General features: G+C 39.8%; 1 long non-coding RNA gene across 3 annotated transcripts in view; it reads left to right on the forward strand.

Moving 5' to 3' along the window:
- The first annotated feature begins 424 nt into the window (after nucleotides 1–424).
- The window catches only part of LOC138690757 (uncharacterized), a 73,129-nt gene continuing 52,394 nt past the window's right edge, over nucleotides 425–21,159 (forward strand). For 2 of the 3 annotated variants that reach the window (XR_011329543.1, XR_011329542.1), the window contains exon 1: nucleotides 425–915. This is a non-coding gene — a long non-coding RNA (uncharacterized lncRNA). The remainder of the gene's footprint in view (nucleotides 916–21,159) is intronic. The other variant, XR_011329544.1, reaches the window with a different exon arrangement.

A 21,159-nucleotide genomic window follows, 5' to 3' on the forward strand; every position in this document is an offset into this window, starting at 1 on the left:
AATAGGCCAACTACAAGGTAGCCAACTGAATAATTTCACATTAATCAAACACCATAGTGAATAAGCCTATTGTTAAATTGACAGCTACAATAATTGGCAATATTTCGCTGCGAAATATAAGAAATTCCTCGTAATATCTCTGCAATGTTATATAATTTAGTAATTTCCCATATTTCCAGCCTTAACTTTGTACACCTAGTTCAAGTTCAAGAAAACATCTTGATAAGATTATTAGCCTATTATCAAGTGGACGAAGTATATAAAGACCTGCTTGTTAGCATTCAGGAATAGATCTGCACGATAAGAAAACAAAAAGGCTACCAATTCAGTTACTTGTTGCTTCAACACAGAATATGTACAAAGGTTCATGATAAGATTTTTTTTTTAACTGTATATTAAAGTCCACCTAGCACCTTCAAGAAGCACAAGAAAATGGTAAAGAAATTTTAAAAAGCAGGCACTAAAATACAAAAAAACCCAGTGGGAACTGCAGCTTTCATCCTCTAGGATAATTTTCTGGCTGAGGCTGGTTGGCTTTTAGTTGTGCATTTGTCTGGTGCCGTCCTCGTCTTGTTTAACAGCGAGTTTGAAAGTTGCAAAGCCACCACCAGAAGTGAGAATTCATGAAATGCTCAATTAATAGCAGGCAGGAAGGGAAAACTGGCCCTAGCTGTGCTTGGCTTTGAAAACCTTGGGGGAAATAGGACAGGAAAGGAGCGAGTGGAAAGGCGAGGAGAGACAAAGATGGGGAAGGTGTAAGTGGGGGAAATGAGGGTTGCGGCAGAGGGAAGGAGACCGATAAGGAGAACAGAACCAGATGGTGAAACAAGAGGAGCAGAGCTAGGAGAAGACGAGAAGAAAGAAAAACAGTGAGGAAGAAAGAAAATAGTCATCAAGAAAAGGGAGGAAGAGAAGGTAAGGTGAGAGTCGGGGAAGGGAGAGCAGATTTGGAAGAACAATATTCTTCTTTTAAGAATTCAAAGGCGAGGGGGAACAAGTATCTCGCTGAAAGAAACGTTTCCTTCCCGCTCCCTGGGCTTTCGGAGATGTGGAGACTGGGAAGAAAGGCAGAAAGGATTCGCTTTTAAGTTTCTGTTTATTTCAATAAGGAAAATGTTTTGAAAAATTAATGTAAAAACTATATTTCATAAGGTTGCTCACATGGGCGTTGGGCGCTCATTAAGGATGGGGCGCACAGCAACAGTACCGGTGCTGAGCCCCCCAAAGATTTTTACGATGGCTTCTTCAGAAGCACGTTGATGAAAGCCGAAACCATGTGGGTAAACTCGACTGATGGCACATAACTTTAAATCAATGAAAGGAAAGGAGGGTCAGAAAGAGAAATAAAATGTCGGCATAGCTTTTACAAAGTGCCTGTTTTCGCAGAACCAGACCCGGCACCCACCGCGGTGGCTGCGAGCCTTTGTATCGGCACCAGGTCTGGCCGTTCTTGCAGCATTTGGAGAAGGGAGCCTGCACTGAGCATGGGCCAGCCAACTGCCTGAAATAGCATTATTTCAGTTAAATGACTGATTTATTTCAATTTCAGTTGCGAAAAGAGGCAATTTTGGTCACTGAGCGGTTCTGGTAGGGGTGGCTCTTAAGATTCTCTGCTGATTTAATTAAAGGCAGAAGAAGCCTTCTGTAAGAAGTGGCCTCTAAGTTTATGCTGAAATTTAGCTGCCTTATTTTGAATGAAGCTGTAGGAAAAAAAGCACCGCCTTACAAGCAATAACATATTTTTTTTCCAGTTGTTCTTTGCTTATTAATCTGATAATGGCTAATGCTCTGCTAACAATTGGGGATGCCTGTTAATATATCATAGTCCCAGTTTATTGATCACCTGTTTTATTTCCCTTTGTAAAGCCAGTCTCTTCAGCCCATGGTAAAAAAATACATAAGACTACTTTAGATATCTCTTGGTACAGAGAGCAGCCGCCATGGGAAATGTCAGAGGGTACTAAAGTCAGCTAATATGTGCAGTATGTGCTCAGACTTTTGTTTTAAGCTTGAGTGTGCAAGATATGGCTTTGATTTACTCACTGAACTTGAGAAATATATCTCTGGGCGCTCGTTGCTGGGAAGTCTCTTTCCTTTAGGTAACTCTATATCTATAAATGACCGTAATACCTGGGTCTGGGGGTCTTGAAAGATCTCTTAAAAAGTGATATAATCCACCTTTTATAGAGGAAAACTTACAGCAGGAAAAAGGAAGTGTCCTGTGCCAGGTTTACAGCAGAGTTAAGGATAACAGCCAAGGCCATATTTTTGCTAATACATTAGGATGGCTCCAAAATGTGCCAACCCCGTAGCTTGGAATAAAGAAAACGACAAAACTGAAAATATCCTTGACAAGATGTCTCTCTTAACACATTATGAGGCTGTCCAAACTGCGAAAAAAATCCTCAGCAGTTCCTCTCCTTCTGTCACAGAGTCTGTGCTTTGGTAGTTGAAGTTGCAGGGCTCTGCCGAAATGCTGCACGTTGGATTATATGTGAGTAACAGCTCGTGGACAGCATGTTTAACGTACATTGTGTCTCACCTGATCCTTTATATGCTAGCCACCGAGGGCACTGCAAAATCCCCCCAAACACCCTGGTTAACACACCAGCTAGGTCTGGGCAGGGTGTTTGCCATAGGCACACACATCCATTGTATGTTGTTAACTGTATCTGTTACAAAGACATTGCAAATCTGATGTTTTCTCATCCATTAAATACACCTGAATGATTAATGAAAGCAATCCTCTACCACCGACCCCTCAAAAAACCCCAAACCAAACCCATAGCTGAAAGCAAAAGGAAAGAAGGATATTGTGCACATTCAGGCACAATAAACATAGAAGAAAAACACTGCGAAGGATAGTTGTTGAATACATTTGAATAACAAATACATTTGAGGAAATCCCAGTCTGCTTGGGGACAGAGAAAAGGAAAATAAATTCATCACATTATTCACTGGAAATTATTTGTTCAGCTCTGCTCCTTAATGTGTCAGCTAAAGATGATTTCTAAGAGTGAAGATTTTCTTTTCTTGCTCAAAATGACTCAAAAAGAAATGAATATTCCAGCCACCAAGTGAGGTTAATATATGAGTTTCATAGCCATTTACTCAACACTGCTGTTCCCTGCAGAGTAATGGCACTGAGATGCATTCTGGGATTGCCAGGGGTGAAACCGTAGTAGATGTTCTTGAATAATTTAGCAATGTATGAAAGCTTATTTCATCATCATCAACACAGTAATACCTTGCACCAATGGAGTGCTTTACGTTTCTGGTCTCCAAAGCCGTACAAGTATTCTCATTCCCATTTTTCAGTTGGGAAAACTTGAGAACAGAGACAAAAATCATTTTCCAAAGGGGTGAAGGCTGTGGCAGACCCAGCATAAAGATTCAGGTCCCTAGGAAGAGGCATCCATAACATCTGAGTTGAAATCTCTGTGGGTGAAGATGCCGCAGTTTAGACCTGTTTATGCTTAGTGAAAGAAGAGAAAGAGATCTAAACAAAAATATTTTTTCTCTTTTCCTCCTTCTCTGGTAAAGTAAGAATTAAATTTCTGGAGCAAATGAAAGTTAAATATATTGCTAGTACCTGTGCACTGGTTATCCTAAAGTGGCAGAGCAGATTTGCATCCAATTCTTGCAATGACAGGAGGCTGCACCCGCGTTACAGACGGATTATTGCCATTAGGCTAAAGGAGCAGAGGAACTCTCATGCCTCTCTTTGGGCTGTTTACACATGCATGTAGTTGGTAACTTTTTTTTGTGTTTAAAGAGTCTAACAGCTCATCAATCTTATTCTTCCCTGAATGTAGATTGGTCTTTAATGAGATCAATGAATAGTGCTGGTACTTCGCTGGCCAAAATTGTAAATGTGCTGTTGCATTTCCTATTTACCCTGTAGCACAGGGATTTCGGCACGTTACTGCTAATGTGTTTTGCATTCTATCGCTCTCCTACAAAATTTATGGCTGGAGCGAGACTGCAGGAACAGTACGGGCAGTCAGAGCTAGATTGTATTCTCTGTACTACACTCAGATTTTTTAAAATATATGGTTTTGAAATAGTAGAAGGAAGGGAAAGGGAAATGCAGAGCAGAGGGAGCTGAGACAATTTCAGATTAGTTTCATAAAAACAAAACTTTGGTTTCCGAGCTGTATCAGACATGGAAAAAATAAATGTGGCTTAAAACAGCTTAGGAAAAGTGATCTTAACAGTGAGATGCAATGGAAGTACCTTTAGTTAGCCCAGATAAAAGGCAGGAGGAGAGAGTAGGCTGTTGGGCAGGGAAATTAGCAGTGGAACACCGTACATTGTTAATTATAGCTCTGGAGTAGCCTGAAATGACTAGTGCTCTTCCAGCCTGGTCCCTTCTCTTCGCTGTCCTTGTTAGCACTGTGTTTGGTCCTGTTCCAGCTGTGCATTAACCTCTATAACTAAGACCCTACATGCTGTAGGTTTTGTTTCTCTAATGTGGCTCCTATGGCGAGAGCCATATGTACACCCCAGAAGTCTGACCTGGCAGGTTTTTCTCTTTGTGCACAGTGATGCAGGCTGATGTTGAAGAAGATATGTATCTGGTACTTTGACTGTAAAGTGGTGAGTTCTGTATTTTATTTTCTTTTTTGGAGCTTTCAGCCATGACCTATCATCCTGAAGAAGGTCCCAAGGAAGTTGTATGTCCCACAGAGACCGACCTAGAAACTCTCACTGTGGCAGGGAAAGGAGTTGTTACTGGACATCCTTTACATGTAAAGCTTTTTTTGGTGCATGATGGTTCAAAGCCAGATAAAAGCTATAGTCCAAGGCCCTGACCTGACTCTATTATATGGGAAATCAGTGGAGAGAGTTGAGGTAAGCTTGATAGGCTTCTCATGGCCCATTCTGGCCAAGTTGCATGCTGAATCAAATTTCCTACTGACCGACAGTTTCACCCCTGCGTGTGTACAGGCGTGATGATCAGAAAGAGTAGAAAATATAGAGGATTTAATTCAAAGAGATGAGTTGAACTCTTCAGAGGGAATCTGAAAGGTATGAAGCAAGTTGTGGATAAGAGCCCCAAAAACCCTGAAGAAAGCAGAAGTTGTATGTGTGGCAAAATCTTAGATGAGAGATGTCCAACAGATGAGCAACAGGAATTGCACATCTCCAAGACTAGTTGGAGACCTTGCATGCAGAAGTATAGGTCGGTGCTGCTTGTGTCACCATGGGATGTTCTCCTGAGCTTGCCCTTGGGGTGAGCAGTTCATCACCCTGTAGGTCTGCTATTTCCCAGCTCTGTGCCATTTCTAAACATCATTAGCCTCACTGTTATTGTACTATTCCCAGTGATGCTGCCTGTGCAATAGTACCCGGCAGGTGGTAGCAGTAAGGCTAGATAGGCTGTTTGAATAACTTGGTGAAATGATTTCTGGAGCTCCTGCCTCCCAGATGAAATGCAGCATGGCTATTCAGGAACCCTGCAAATATATAGGTGGCAAGCATGGTATTGCTAACCCATGGCATGTTGTGTCTATTAAATCTGAAAAATGGGAGGGCTTTCTCTCTTTGGAAGGCAGGCAAATACTTAGGGGGTGTTGAACAATCAGTCAAATCAACCACATAAAAATTAACTTGGGAAATTTGAGAGAATGTTATTGTATGTGTTATCTGTCAGAAAAAAGTGATAATGTTCTGAAAAGGACAAAACTGTGGAGGAAAAATGACTCTGCACCTCCTGAAGCCTGGACTGATTAAAGTTAAATGCAGCCATGAAAATCAAAGAGCTCGTTGAGATCCTTCAATGCTGCTCAATGGTGCCAAGCCCATATAGAGCCAATAGAGAAGACTTTCTGAGAAATCCCTTAGTACGACAGACCCCTCAGTAGCAAAGAGCAGGCTGGTATCTGTTTATCTCTTGGCTTTGGTGAAGAGTGGATGGCTTGGATGTAAAGGACAAAGTACAGAGCTGGGGCATAAAAAGAGCTTCTACATCCTCCTGCTTACTAGAAGTGGTACGATGGCAAGTGGAGGTTATGCGTCGGAAGACCCCATTTACAGAAACTTCAACTTCTTCCCTTACACCAGGGCCAAACTGTGGCCGAAGCTCAGTATTTCCTTTGCTGGATGCAAATTTGCCAGGTCAGCAAAGTTGTCCTCCAGACAATGTCATTTCATGAGTTGAGTGGAATAATGTAGATCGTGATAGCAGAGAGAAGGCAGATAAAAACATGAACAGCTTTTTTGGGGAGGTGGCCCAAATTCTGTTCTTTTTTACTGTGACATAAATATGCAATAAAACCCTTTGGACCAAAGGTTTCCTCAGAGTTCATACTAACCTTAAATGATTGTAGTATTTAGCCTTCATGCTCTGAATAATATGGTTTTCCATGCACTTCTTCCATGTTAGACCTATGTTATATCTTATGCTTTTATCTGAGCTCCTTCTGCAAAGAGGACATTTTCTCTCCACCGCTTTGTCCAGCATTTAAGTGTACATCTTCCCTTTAATTCTGCACACTTCTTTTTTTTTAACAGTCTGTCTTTCCATCCTTAAGTATCACTGAGTTGCCAGATAAAACAGTTATTGTTCCTATTACTAGAAGATTGTAATGGATTTATATGAAACTCAGACAGTGCCATTGTTCTTGAAGTCCATTTTATTGTAATGAAGTTCCACTCTTAATATTCCATGATCTTCAATGTCCTTTACAAGTAACTTTTTATAAATTAATCTATAATAATCTAATTCAAGTCAGTTAAAGTGGATAACTATACTCCAATTACGATATTGGGAAGAGTTTTTACATAATGGGGGCTTTTATATAGATGGTTAACGCTAATACTGTAGTTTACAACATACTGTATGAATCACTAATTAAATGCCTAAGTAGCAATAATGGAAGTGGAACTATCAATACAGAGAAGATATCAATGATGTAAGGCATTAATAAAACTTTATGGTACCATTTAATCTTTTTTTATAGGTACTCCATTATGTCAGTGAAAAGAAAAGGCAGAAAAACAAGAAAGTGAGAAAGAGTGGAACTTAAAGGGACCAGGAAATGGAAATGAAAATGTACTTTCCCTTGTATCTTCCCCACAAAATGGGTGAGATGATAGGAAAGTAACACAAAAACTGCCCAGTAGAAATAAATTTATCACATTTCTAAAAAGATGGTTGTCCACTGCAGCTGAGTGGTTTAAATGCTGCTTAAATAACCTATGTTCTATGACAGAAATGAAGGGTGGCATAAATAGTATCTTCAAAAGAGGAATACGATTTTAGCAATGCACTGACCGAAAAGGAACAGCTAAACTGTTGTTTTCTTGCTATTGGCCAGCAGAGATGACTAGCAGGGTAAATATATAAACATTTGTATTGGAAGGAAAAACTATTAACAAAGGTATTTTTATTTTTAAGCCAAAACACAAGCTTGGCTCTCGGTGCTGCCCAAGGTCTGTTCGAGGCGGCTGGGCTGCTCTCCTGACAGGACATCTCCTCTGTGTTCCTTGGACGCCGTCCAGTGTCCCCTGCAGGAAAGCAAGCTGCCCATTTGCATATCAAAGCAGAGGAATAAGCCAACCCCAGTAGACCTCTAAAGGGAAGTAAGAGTATATGGGAATTTTTAGTCTTAACTCTCAATAAAAATAAAAAAAAAAGACCACCTCCATTCCTTTCATGCAACAGTCGCTTCAAATGCTTTTGCAACACATTTGAGCAGAAACAAGTATTTAACCCTTCAAATCCCCTTGCAGAGGGTTTTGGTCCTGGCTGTGTTTTGGCAAAGAAAAGGATGAGATTTCTTTTCCTGAAAAACGTGCTTGATATCAGTTCTACACAGCATTGTAAAAATTATTGCACTGAGACCTCCTACACACCTTGACGTGTATTAGAAGTGTGCAGTAGTCGGGCTAGTGTTTCATCCTCGCTGTTGTTGAGATGACATGTTTATTTAGCCCAAGATTTCTAGCCTCATGCCTTTCTGTGCCTTGTAGGAGGTATTTGACATCATCTGCATGGGATATTGTTGCTGAGGTTTGACTCTGAACTCTACCTTTCCTGCATGTCCATCACTGGGCAAACCGGAGCTGACAACCTGACTCACAGCTTCTAATAAAAATAAATCTATCTGTATTATTTTAAAACTATGACTTCAATATAAGTAGATGAAGAGGCTATGAAAATTCTTTGCCAATATCAGTGAAGATTAGATCCGAGAAATAATGTGTCTCTGTGATAAGAAATTCATTACTCCCCTTGCCCATCAAAAGCAGCTGTTGGCAACCCTCTGCCTCGAGTACACGGGAACCGCGGACATCAATAATCCTGTAAATTTGCAAGTGAAACCAAACCTTTGTGCAGGCTCCCCCTTCCTCTCGTGTATTGCTTCATTTCACAGCCACCACATCTGCTCTCTTCGAATACCTTTGAAGACCTGCCGGAGTTTAACTTAACTATTACGTTTCTGGTGTTTGACGCTAACCCTACTTCCACTGAATGGGGTTTGATGTATTTTTGTTGAAGGACATATTTAGCTGAAACGCATGAATAAATACAGCTCTGTCTCTCCGTACCACCAGACAAATCCTAGGCATGCCATTAATAATACGATCAAACCTAAGCAGTAATTAAAAGGTAAGGTACCTACAATAGGATGTAGGGTTTCCCATAAGTACAACTTTGCCCTGCGTCATCACGTGAGCAGAGCTCAACTGTGGTCGCTTGCTTTTCTTCTGACATTGTTCTGATTTATGATTTATCAGCAGTTACTCTAGAGCAACCATTATCTACTGGCTGCCACTAACAATCAATCATGGAATAAACTTCTTATCAGAGAAATAAACTTCATTCAAATGCTTTGGAGTGACCAGAGGTTTTCCCAGACTTAGAGGAGGCTACGATCGCCTTGCTTGTTCTGGAGTTCAATGAAAGAAGTTCTGCCACCAAGCTTCAAGTCCTTCATCCTTCTCCAGTCTTTCAATAGCTCTTTTTTTTTTTCACAGGTTTCTTGGTAGAATGTAGAGGAAAAAGGAGACAAGATCAATGAAGGTTTGCTGCAGTTTAATAGTTTTAGCCATACAGTCCTCTCACTTCTGATGTTCTTGCCCCTCATGACAGCGGAGCGCTGTATTGTGTAACGTGCCATAAACCTGGGACCCCATTGTAGCTTGCTTCAGAAATCTAGAAATAGCACTAATGGACAATAAAAAAAAAAATCGATGAGAAGGATGGAGGCTCAGCTGTGTCAGCAGGAATGGCTGGAGACCCTGAGCTGAGCGTAGGGACCGCAGCAGGACCTGGCCCTGCTTTCCTCTGCACAGATCTGTGTAAATAAAATCATGGTGTGCAGCTACACTGAGGAAAGACGACAGGCTTACACTTAAGCAACCTGAAGCTGTGACCGAACTATTATCTATAATTTTTACATGAATCTCTCTTTTGGTATTGTGAGGGGACGGACTATCATACTTCTTTCTGGGAAGGTCTGCAGGCTTTATACAGGGTGAAAGTTTCTGTAGGAATCGGGTTCATCTGGGTCAGAAACTTTTTTGCCTTTTTTTTTTTTCTTTTAAATTTTAAAGGATGTTTGGATATACGTTGAGACTTTCAATGCTGCTTGTTATGCTGCATCCCTGTTTCTTTCGAACACACCTACACCTTCAGCATCACCTCCATTTAGTTTATTGTGCAATAAGATGTCATGTTTAATTTTATTTATGGGCTTAATATTCAAGTTTTTCACAAGTAATTTTTCCCATATGGGCCTTTAGAAATATGTTAGAAAAATCATTATGTACTGCTGTTAGGAGTAATGCATTAATAAGCAGATTAGTGTCCCGCTGATGGGCAAAAATCCGCTTTTAGCACCATGTGAAGGCACTTGGTCCAAAATGAGCCACGAACCAAAGAGTTTACAGGTTATGGATGACTGGAGCATTATAATGTTGCGTGCACTATCAAGTGCAATGCTCCCTTCTGTTTTAAAATTAAAATATCCTCTTAAATGTGCATCGTTGAGTCTGTCCCTGTCTCCGTTAATAGGCTTTTCAGCCTGGTTTCTCTCCCCAGAGAAGTTCCATGCTTTTTGGGAGACTTGCTTGGCTTGGCCAGAGCCGGGGAGGTGCCTCTGTGCTCAAAGGACTCTTTGACTTCAGCCTCTGGGTCGAAGCAGGAGCCTTCTGGGTTTGGAGTGATCCCTTTCCACAAGCATGAATGAATGAAGCTTGCCTGATACTGGGTTTTTTTTTTGTATAACTCATCAAGAAGCAAATCTGGTGCTAGCACCTAACGTGATGACAAAAAATCGGTTTTCTGTGCTGGTCCCTTCGCTGACAGCCCATGATATCTCTGTTGGCTGGTAGAGTTGGTGCTGTCCTTGAAGGGTTGCTGCTAAACTTCTTGCGTTGCTTGTTTGTGGCCGTGCGCGTAGAAATCACCCCTTTTGCAGCACTTTAGGCCCTTCTTAAATGACACCTGTTGCAAGCTTGAGACCAAGATTGACAGGGTAAGGGGAACAGCTGTGATGTTCCTCTAAAGCTAAATGTTGCCGGTTTTGCATAATCTGCAAAAATATGTTGTCAGGACGAGAGATCCAGCTGGCGCTCTGCCACCTTCCCCCTCCGCAGTGTGTGCTGCGGGAGCGGGCGTATCATCTGGAGAGTGGAAGGTTTATCTCTGACACCGAGGTGTCAACTTAATATAGAGAAAGGGGAAAAAAAAAAAAAAATATAAAGTAACTTGCAATTCTTCTTGCATGATGGCCGCTAAAAACAAAACAAAAGGAGATGCAGTTTCCAGTTCTGCGATGCTGCAGGGTTAGACGTAGCCGCGATGGGAATAGAGGGGCTGCACGCTCGCTGCTTGCTGCGGTGTTAGCATATGCACACCACAATCTTCTTAATACCCATGGTAAATCCCGCTGTCTGGTACAAGCTCTGTTTTGAATGTTAGGCTTGTTTGCCTTCTGTTTTTTAAGCTTATAAACACTTTGGGGCTGAAATTCCCGCAGAAGGTAACAAGAGCTACGTTAACCCTCTGCAATGGTCTATTTAAATGAGATTATCTTGGGCAAGTGGGGCAAAAGGAGCGAGCGAGCAGGCTGGCAGCGGAGGAGCTGGTCGGGTTTGGGACCGCAGTTACTCCAGATTGGCATTTCCAGCAGCACAGCTGCATTGAATTCGGTGGGGATTTATGGCAAGCATATGAGTAGAAGATAACAACAATTTTGAGTGATTGATAGGTTGATGTTGCTCATCTGCTTAGATCCAAGGGTCAAGAACTGTTGTTTACACCTGAGCTCTTATTTTAAGCATGCTGCTGCTACTACTTGTGGAGGCTGACAGAGGGTTCCATGTGAGTTTTCCAGGATTATGTTTACTAGCATCCATATATAAGGTTTTGTGATGTTATAAAATGCTGTTATGTTCTGAGAAAATAAAATTCTGATGGAGGCTGTAACTAAGCAGGTGATCTTGTGTGGCTCTCTGTTCCTGGTGTTGTACCAGAAAACTTCTAGCTTTGGTGGAATGAATAAGGAATTAAAAAACCTCACTTTGAAACCCCTGTCACAGTTTTTTTAAACAGTCTATGTGAAGGTAGCAGTTGGTTATTAGTTTTAATTAACATAAAAAGAAAGATGATGCCAATACCTGCATCTAATTTATATCTTAGACCAAAATGCTATTGGCTCCGAAAGATGTTAGACAGAAAAAAAACTGAGAAGAGGATGTGAGAGTAGATGTGCTGATCCAGCCAGGGTGTAAAGGAGGCAGGTTTGACTTTTGTGGTGAGATTCACGGAGGCTAGTAAATGTAAACCCTGTAGGAAGGATTCAGAAGTGGTTAAGCTCAAGAAAAAGATTGATCTAGAATTTGTTTTACTGTTGCTAATCTCTATTAATAAAAAAAAATTCCTGAAATGGGATAAGTTTGATGGGTGGTGGGTCGAAGCTGTGATTTTTCTTTCTTACGTATGCGTGTGTGCAGATGCTAAGTCTGTGGCTTGAAAAAGAGGAGGAGGACAGGTGTAACGGGCTCTTTCCCAAGATGTGGCAAAAAAAAATGACTTCCCCTGGTCTGTGGGCCACTGTCAAGGTGTTCCCAGCTCTGTGTCTTCCCGATCCAGGCCGGTGGGCACGTCCCAGCAGACGAGGCTGGGCTGTGCTTCCCCACTCTCAGCGGTGCGCTGAGAAAAGATGCTAAGTGCTAAAATACCATGAGGCTATACAAATACCAAAGGTGGGTTCCACTTTATCTTATCTAAAATAATAGCAAATCCCTTCTCTTATTTATAACCCTTTATATATAGAATGTGCACATATATATCCTGGAGTCTAGCGAGGAGGCTGCTTAGAGATTGCTTGCCCTGTGTTGTGAGCAGACTAATAGCCAAACCTTCCCCAAATTTGTGCATTCTTCTTCTGGTGATTCTTGAAGTCTGTTTTATTTGCTGCTGAAATATATACTTAATCTGATGGAAACCTGCATGGCCTTTTTTTTTTTTTTTTTGATCTGACTGATTTCCCTCCTTTGGGTTGTTTATCCTTCAAATGTGTATTAAAGGGATGAGGAAAATATTTACCGAGCTGTTAAAGAATGGGCCATAATCGGGGAAAAAGTAAATTCACCATCCTTCTTTGGCAAGTACATTTCAGTATATCTCCTAATAAATCACCTATATGAAATGAAGGTGTGAATAACACCTGCTTATGTACTACAGGGTGATAAGAAAGTAATACAGCCAGAAGTGGGGTTTGGAAGGACCGGGCTTTTAGTTGTGTAGGCTAGGTTTGCAGGGTGATGCTTTAACAAGGTTTTTTCTCTCCAGGGGTTTTAGCTTGCAATTATTATATTGTTACACAATTATATATTCTCAATAGATTATATTATTGTAATATTATTATAATTAACTTGCAATTAGTATATTATTACACCCAGTGTAATAATGCAACCAATGATTGATTAATAGACTGTTTTTAAATCCAAGAGCAAATGAGGCTACCAGAGTTTGAGAGAGAAGCAAGTGCCTGAGTTATGTTGGAGGGCAGACACCACCCTTAGGGAAGAGGAAGAAAGTAAAAGAAATAAAGCAAGGTCTTCAGAAACACTGCAGCTCTAAATCCATGCCAATGCCATGATACAGAAAACAATTTAGAGGTCTGACTTTATGTAGCTTTTGGCCAAAATTTTAAGCTCAGGTGTCTCATGTTTCAAGTAGTAAGATTGTGTGGTTTTTTGTTTCAGTGAGAAATTTAATTACATGCCTATGCTGAGCAATTTCTGTTAGGATTAGCAATTTCTGTTCTGCCTGCTCTACAGTCTCTGAATGCGAAGATGATGATTCTCATTTGCAAATAATTTCAGCATTTCTTCCTATCTGCAAGGCTGAGAAGGATGGATCAAAACAAAATGTGCTTTCAAACAGATGCATGCAAAACAATTGGCTCGTAAACAAAATGACTCAGAAAATACAGTTCTTTAAAAAATTCTTGTTATTTGTACTACTTGCTAAATCTTTATTAGAAGATGATAATGTAACATTTGAAATGTGAAATCCAATGGTATCTTAAAACACTTGTAGAATACCCCCCAATGCTTTAGTATAATGGTCTGAAACAAAAGATTTTAAAAACATCCTTCGTCATCTCCAAGTAAAATGGTACTTTTTCTTTTTTTTATTGATTCCTCTGCCCACCAACTAAATTGCCCACAGAGTTGTTATTATTTTAAATAATGAAGGATTGAAATGTTAGAGGAAGAAAAGGCTACATCCACTATTGTTCCTTCCAATGTACCAAGCTTGGTTAAATAACTTCAGCTTTTTCATTTATTTAATATATCTCAGATTGGTATCTGCTCAAGTCATAACAGCTTACCCCTGCCAACAGGCAAGCTCTGTAGAATTTACTACAGTAAAATGCAGGCATGCTTCACGTAGCCTTAATTTGTTTTGAGATCCCATCTTTTATCTATGGAAACCTGCTCTCTCAGCAGGATGAACTTCTCTGTGAGAAAGTAAATTGGTTGTAACGTGGCGTGGGTCCCAGCATGCAACGCTTATTACAGCTCTCCCTTCTGACGCTTCGCAGGAACGGGTGGAAGAAAGAGTTAAATCAGCCTTCAGCATCTCGCATAATTATTCCTGGCCAATTGTCTCCAACTGGAAACTCACAATTTGTTACCACTTAGTTGGTTTCGGTGAATGAAGAGGATTCATTGCTTTTTGCGGGCGTTCAGATCTTTTGTTCACAGTTTCGAGAAAATTGCAATCTCTTTTCTTGCTACTGTTCCAGCTTTAGCCATGCTTGGTTAAGTCAATGCTCAGGTTTCGCTGGATTCACATGTGCTAATCTGGTAGCGTGCAGGGATTTTTTTCTTTTCACTGATTTTTTTCTCGAGTGTTTTAGTTCCCAGACAGACACTAGCAGAGCATTTATTTTTACAATCTTGATATTGTTATGGTGACTCCACTTTCTAAAAGTTCCCTGTCTTTATGGGCTGGCCGTTTATCTGAATCATATGTTAACGTTTCTGAGCTTCACAAGAGACTAAATAAATAAAAAATAAACCACTGGTATAGGCATAGGGTAATAAAATTGATGGGGCGACGTTATATGAACCAGTATCAGTGTGCTTGTTTATAGGTTAGTTAACTTTTTTGAGTGGTGTCAGCAGCACCTATGGGATAAGCACAGTTTGTGTCTTCATGGAAAAGATCCCAGAAAATTTAGTAACTGAAGGGTTATTTTTTAATAAAAAGTGAATGAGTTGTAGTATGCTGATTCTGATTAACCAACTGTGACAGATGGTAATTCTTCTCTTTAAACGTGACTTAGAGAAATTAAATTCAAGGTGATTTAAGAACTCTTTAAGAATTGTCGAAGCCAACTTAAAGAAAAAAACAAAAAGCAGAGCAGAACACCTTGAAGTTTGCTTTGTTTGTGCTTGAGGAGGCATCTCTGAAGATGGGGAGCCAGCTTCGTTCCCAGGTAGTCACAGGGATCTTTCCACTCAAGTGTAGTTTCCAGGGTCTTTTTTTAGTGTCCTGTAGTATCAGCCCAAGAAATTTGTCTGGTGGTGCAACCCCCTTTTAACCTGAAGAATAGTAATTTATTATTATCTCAGGAAATCATGCTACTCAAGACAAATGTTTTGGAGCCAGAGGAGTGAATTATTACACGTTTTCTAGGAGGTTCGTTAGCTGAGTTCTGCAAAACTTGTGCCGTATGTCTTTTGAAAGCCTATTTGTGGGGCTCGGATCAATACAGGAGGGCTGAGACCTTTCCATTGTAATTCTCAAAGCATCGATTTGTATTTGAGATTTAAAGGGATCTCAATTTACCAAGGCAAAACCAGCTGTGTTCATCTGGTTTCATACTAACAATCTGAATAGTGATAGATTCTTCTTCATCAAATTGAATCATCATAAAGTATAAATACATTATCTCAAAACTGGACTCAAAGTCACTCTAAAGATATCTGAATCTTACTGTACTGCCCAATTAGATTGCTTAAAACGGGGTGTGAAATCTCAAACTGAGCGAAGTTGGCATTTCTTTTTATGGTAGGTATATGCCTGCATGATTTACGCATGAAATCAAATCGTAAACCTTTAGGGGCTTTTTGCTAATCATGTTTCTAGAAATAGCACACAAAGACAAATAATGGGCTTCACAGTCCTGATTTTTAAAGTCATAAGAAAGCAACTTGTAAGAGGTGTGGGAGTTATCTGAACCTAGTTGATAGGACAGCATTTTGCCAATTGTCTCTAACAGATCAAATACAAGCTCGTACCTGGGCAGGAGCACTGCTTGTGGCAATACTGAGCCTTGATATCAAGTCTTGTATGAAGGGATGCATCCCGGAGGGAGCAGAGCAGTGCATCCCTGTGCTGGAGCAGAAAGAGTTTGAATTCTTGCATGTACTCCTATCCCAGTCAGTTACTTGATATGCACGTGAAGAAGAAAGTGAGCCAACTGCAATGGTGTGATGTTTGAAATTTTAGAGGTTTCCCAGCTTTCCAGGGTGACTCTTTTCAGCTATTACTCTTTATGTAGCTGAGCTATTCTAGTACAAACATAAATCTCTTTATTTATAAAACATAGTGTTTCAGCGATTTTGTGTTATCTTGGTGTCAGTGGTTTCAATATGATCTCTTGAAATTGCTTTTGTCAGCTGTGGAGTAACTGTGAGTTGGAAATACATATTTATTTATGTGTATACCTTTATATTTTGTGCTACACATGCGTATGTGCACATATATATTTATACCATATACTGTTTTTCAATCAAGTTTTAGTCCAATTCTTGCCCTGATTCCATCTATTAAAACATTATGCACCATGCAAAATTATCCATGGCACAGGATAATTTTTGGCCTCATTGCTAGTCATGGAGTTTGAAGCACAGGTTGCTTTGCTTGGACACAAGTGACGTGTTCGTTTTGCCTTTTCTGGTTGGATGAGTTTACTCCTTTAGAGAGGTTTCTAGGGTGCATGTTCACAGGTATTAGTTGAAAATATTAATCTTCTGCAGGCATTCTCTAATATGCACATACACTGCTGGTTGTTTAAACAATCCTGTCACTAAAGGCAGTCTTATGGGAAAGGAAGTTCTCTTTGTTTTCTGATAGTAACTTTTTTTTCTTGTAAGACTCGTGCACGTGCAGTCTTCCAGAGTAATCCCAAACTGCCTTTTTTTTGGACATACTTGCCTACGATGCCCAAGGGTTAGACCTGAGATCTGTGACCCTTCTGATTCTGCATTCATAAAAAAGATTTAAGGGTTTGAACAAATTGAAGCAACTTTGTTAAAAATATGAAGAAATATTCCCTGGTTGTTGGCAGGTGTTCTATAAGGCTGCTGTTTGTTAGCAGTAATGTTTTGTGGTTTGGATAGTCCATGGTACCCAGGAATTTGAGAGTCCCTGGCAGATATTGATTCAATCTCGTTGTGTCTCAAGGTAAAAGGTAAACATTATTGCAGGTGCTGATGGAGATGGGACACGGACCCCCCAGCACCCATCCTCGTCCTGGTGCCCTGAGCACCGGCATCACCCATCCTGTTCCTCCAGCTTCTATCTTCTTCCTCCACCTATCTGCAAGGGTCATCTTGCAGCAAGAAAGCCCGGTCCTGGAGTTGGGAGCATCCTCTCTTTGTCCAGCGATGGGCAATCAACTTGAAGAAGCATGCTCTGATCGACTGCGTGGTTCAGGGTGGCATCCTGTAACCTAGTAACAGCAAAGCTGGGTGCCTTTCATTATTTTTAATACTTGCAGAATGATTTATTAATATGTATTTTATATATGTATTCTAACATCTCGTGTGCATCAGAGAAGAGTATTACAACTGTTATCAGGCAAATCAAACAGGCAGTGCTGAGCGCATTTAAAGTAGTACAGCACGATGTAATGGTTGCATTAATGGCAAGCGACAGCACTTGTAGTCTGAGATTTAAATATATGACGATTTCCATGAAATCAGTGTATTCTGCATTTTGAGGGTTTTAGGAAGAAATTACAGACTTAAATTAACACTTGGTCATTGTTCTTCTATCATGTGGTCTTATTACTTCATGAGGATTAGTGAGATGGTGATCATATATCTGTATTCACGTGTGCCAATTCAACATTATGGGTATTTACTCCGATTACCCTGGAGAAAATACTTTACATTATCACAAAATGGTCTTAAGTGGGAAGACTTTGTAACAAAGCCCAGTAGTGCTAATCTGATGAGATGTTGTGATGTGTTAATATGTTCAATAATCAATATTTAATAAGAATTATGGAAATAGCTCTTCTTCATTAAGGGTATTTAGTGATTGTATTTGATTTTGATAATGGTTTGCTAAGCGTGTTGGATTATTTGTTTTCTCTTCTGCACTGAATTCAGTTTCCAGGGGAGAGTGAAACCCCCTCAAACCTCAAATCTCAATGAAAAGTTCTTGAAATTAAATCAACAGTCTTCTCTCTGCACTGCATTAGCTCTGATAGGTTTATACAGTTCTTTAAAAATCTTTTTTTTTTTCCATTTTTTGCACTTTTTTCATTTGCTGTAGAGAAAAGATGTTTTAAGTCATGTTTCTTACCTTTAGCGTGGCATTTATTGGTGGTGAGTGACTGAAAGAGACGGCTGTTTAACAAAGTTCAGCTTTATTTGTCTTCTACCTGCAAAGCACCTGATAAGTGCTACTGAGAGACGGAAAAGTTCATTCTCTCTAGCAAGGTTACTCTTCTTGATGAGCATTAAAAGATAGCTTTAAGCCATTCACAATTATGACCTTGACTAGGAAAATGTAAGTTAATAAGGCTTCAACAAATTATGGTCTTTTTGGTCGATTTGCCTAGTGAACTGTTAATTGTAAAACTGAAAGACATTATGTTCAGCTTTCTCTATCACATCTTTTGTGTTTTAACAGTGACACTTCATTGAGTGCAATTAACAAAGCCTAGGAGATTTATTAACACACTTCTTCATGGCCAATGATCCATTCCACTTAAGACATAACACTGTAAAATGCACATTATCTCCTTTTGGCACTTACAATAATGCTTCATGAACTAGGAAGGCATATGTTAAAGCAGATAAAATAGCATTATTAGCTGACAAATCTTACAATTTATTAGACAGTTAATTTATCAGCTTAAAAGACACTTAAAACAGCTGTGCATTTAATGTCTTTTTAATGTATCCAGTAAAACTTGCATAATTGCCTGTAGTGCAATTTATTTTTAGCTATGTTGCAAAATGTCTGCATTTACTGTTTACATCTTCTTTAATTTTTCCTGCAAGGCTCATCACATCTAGGCACAAGCCCTAACAATGAGGGCAGATAATCAGATAAAAAGACTTCTTGTACAAATGGCTGCCCATGAATGAACTATTGAAAAGTACATGCTGAGCTGGACCAAAGAGTTTTTGCATTTTATCTCCACCCCAAGGGCAAGAGGGAGAAAAAAAACCAGGGGTGCCTGGTAGGCAGCGTGGTCATGGACTGCCAAGCACGGCACATCAGAGACTGAGGATGTCTGCCTTTACTGGCATTAGCATTTGGAGCCCATTCGGAGCCACATGTCTGGGGTGTAAACTAACAAGGCTCCAAGACTGCATTAACAGAGGTGTTTCATTTTATAATTAAGGTAACTGCTCCCTGCAGATCAATTGTAGCAGACCTAAGTACTCTCTGTGAAGAAAGTGTTGGAGAGGATACACATTTAATGACTCCGATGCATAAATTGGCTGTGTTTGTTTATTGCTCTCTAATTTAATGGAACCTTTTGTTAAATCTTTCTGGCTTTTTTTTTTTTTAAGACACTGCTAGTAATGATTTCTGTGGGAACAAAGGGTGTTGCTTATTAAAATAAAAAGTCAAACATTGCCGTTTCCATTAATTAAAAGTCAGATTAGCTTAATCTTTTTATAAATATTGGATATAATCTATTTACAGAGTGAAATCAGATCTGCAGATGCTGCCACGTGGAGTAGAAGTGCAATGCTCCTTGCTTTGCAGAAATCCATTAAGGGTGGGAGCAGGTTAGACCTGTGCCTGCAGCTGGGCTCCTGAAACAAAGCAGGAGGGAGGTTTACAAAACGTGAGGAGTACAGGGATATAGGTAACTTCTCTGCAGTAATAGGAGACTCCTGCAAAAAGGAAAAAAAAAGCTTTTTCTGGAGAGTTTCCAGATTCAGGAGCCTGAAAGTAGCTAGGTCTCCAAATGCCCAGAGACTGCAAATGCATAGAATCCATCAGTGTGGGCTATGCACCAAAAAAAAAAGTAAATAAAAGGAACAAAACACTGCTTTGGGAAGGGGTGAAAGAAAAGAGGTCGGATTTTCATCATGCAGGGCAGTCTTAATGATACAAGAATCGGAGAATCCAAGGCTCAATCCTCCTAAAATCCTTTCGTCATGTCAGGATGCCCTTTGTTGTTCCTTCTAGATGTAGTTATCCATTCAGAATTACTGCATTCGATACGAGTTTACAGAAGTATTGAGTATCTTCGGTGGCAGCATTATAATCCTAGTTAGCCTGTAAATTACTATCAAAAACTTTTCCCATAAATGACTTGCATAGTAGCCTGGCAATATGATAAATTGTCCAAATGAGTGGATGTGAGAAAAATGGATGAATTATTGAAGTCAAGTCTAACAGAGGCATGTGGATACCTATATTCCTTACAAGAAAATCTTTTGTATTACATTTAATTAAACCTAAACATGTAATAGTGCATTATTCATGCAGAGATAGTCATCTAATGAGAGCTGCTTCACTGATTAGTGCAGCATTGTTGACTATTTTATTGCTGTACAGTAAATTGTTGGAGAGTGGTCTTTTTCCCAATTACAGCTAAATTCTGACGGTGTCGGGTTTCTGGTGAGGAGTAACCTGGTTGGCAGCTGATAATTCTGAAGTTACAGATCTTTTTATGAGAGATTTTAAAGGCTACCACTGCAGAAACAAGGTGCTCTTAAAATTCTCCCTCACCTCTGCTTTCTAGCAGGACATCATCATCCGGTTCATGTTCTCTCAACTTGTCATTAAAAATTTAATTTCCATTTATTTAAAGGTAAAATATCTTGGGCGGGAAACTACCAGAAACATCTGTTCTTATTTAGGCTAGCACCAAAGTAGAGCAATGCTGTAGCTGAAGAACAGCTTCAGATTTAAAGTGGTATCTTCTTATGAAGAGTCAAATCTAACCTTTGAAACCTTGCTTAGGCATAATCCACCTTGTTACAGTGATAATTATTTTACGGGCTAGTGAAGCTACCTCATTTTGTGAGCAGCTTATATTTAAGCTCATCTGTAACCACAAACACTTGAGAACCTTTTCATATTCTGTGTTAGAAAGCTTTTGGATGTGGAAAGAGGACGATTCATTGCAGAATCATGGGTTGAAAGTACAGTTTTGCTCATCTGGACTGTTTTCTGTTATTTAATAAACAGTAATTTTATAAAAAGATAAAAGTTACAAAACTGGGAATCTAAAGAAGTAATTTTTAATCACTAAAGAAGTTAATTTTTTGTCAAAACTTTGAGACCCTTTCTCTCCAAACCTGGTGGGTCCTTAGGAAGATGGTTTATAAGTAAGTCTGGCTGTGGGGTCTAATTCCCCAAATCCCCGACACAGAGCGTATGGCTTGAGGAGTAACCTCTCCTCAACGGCTTGTTTCTGT

Source organism: Haliaeetus albicilla, chromosome 23, assembly GCF_947461875.1.
Source record: "Haliaeetus albicilla chromosome 23, bHalAlb1.1, whole genome shotgun sequence".
NCBI lineage: Eukaryota > Metazoa > Chordata > Aves > Accipitriformes > Accipitridae > Haliaeetus > Haliaeetus albicilla.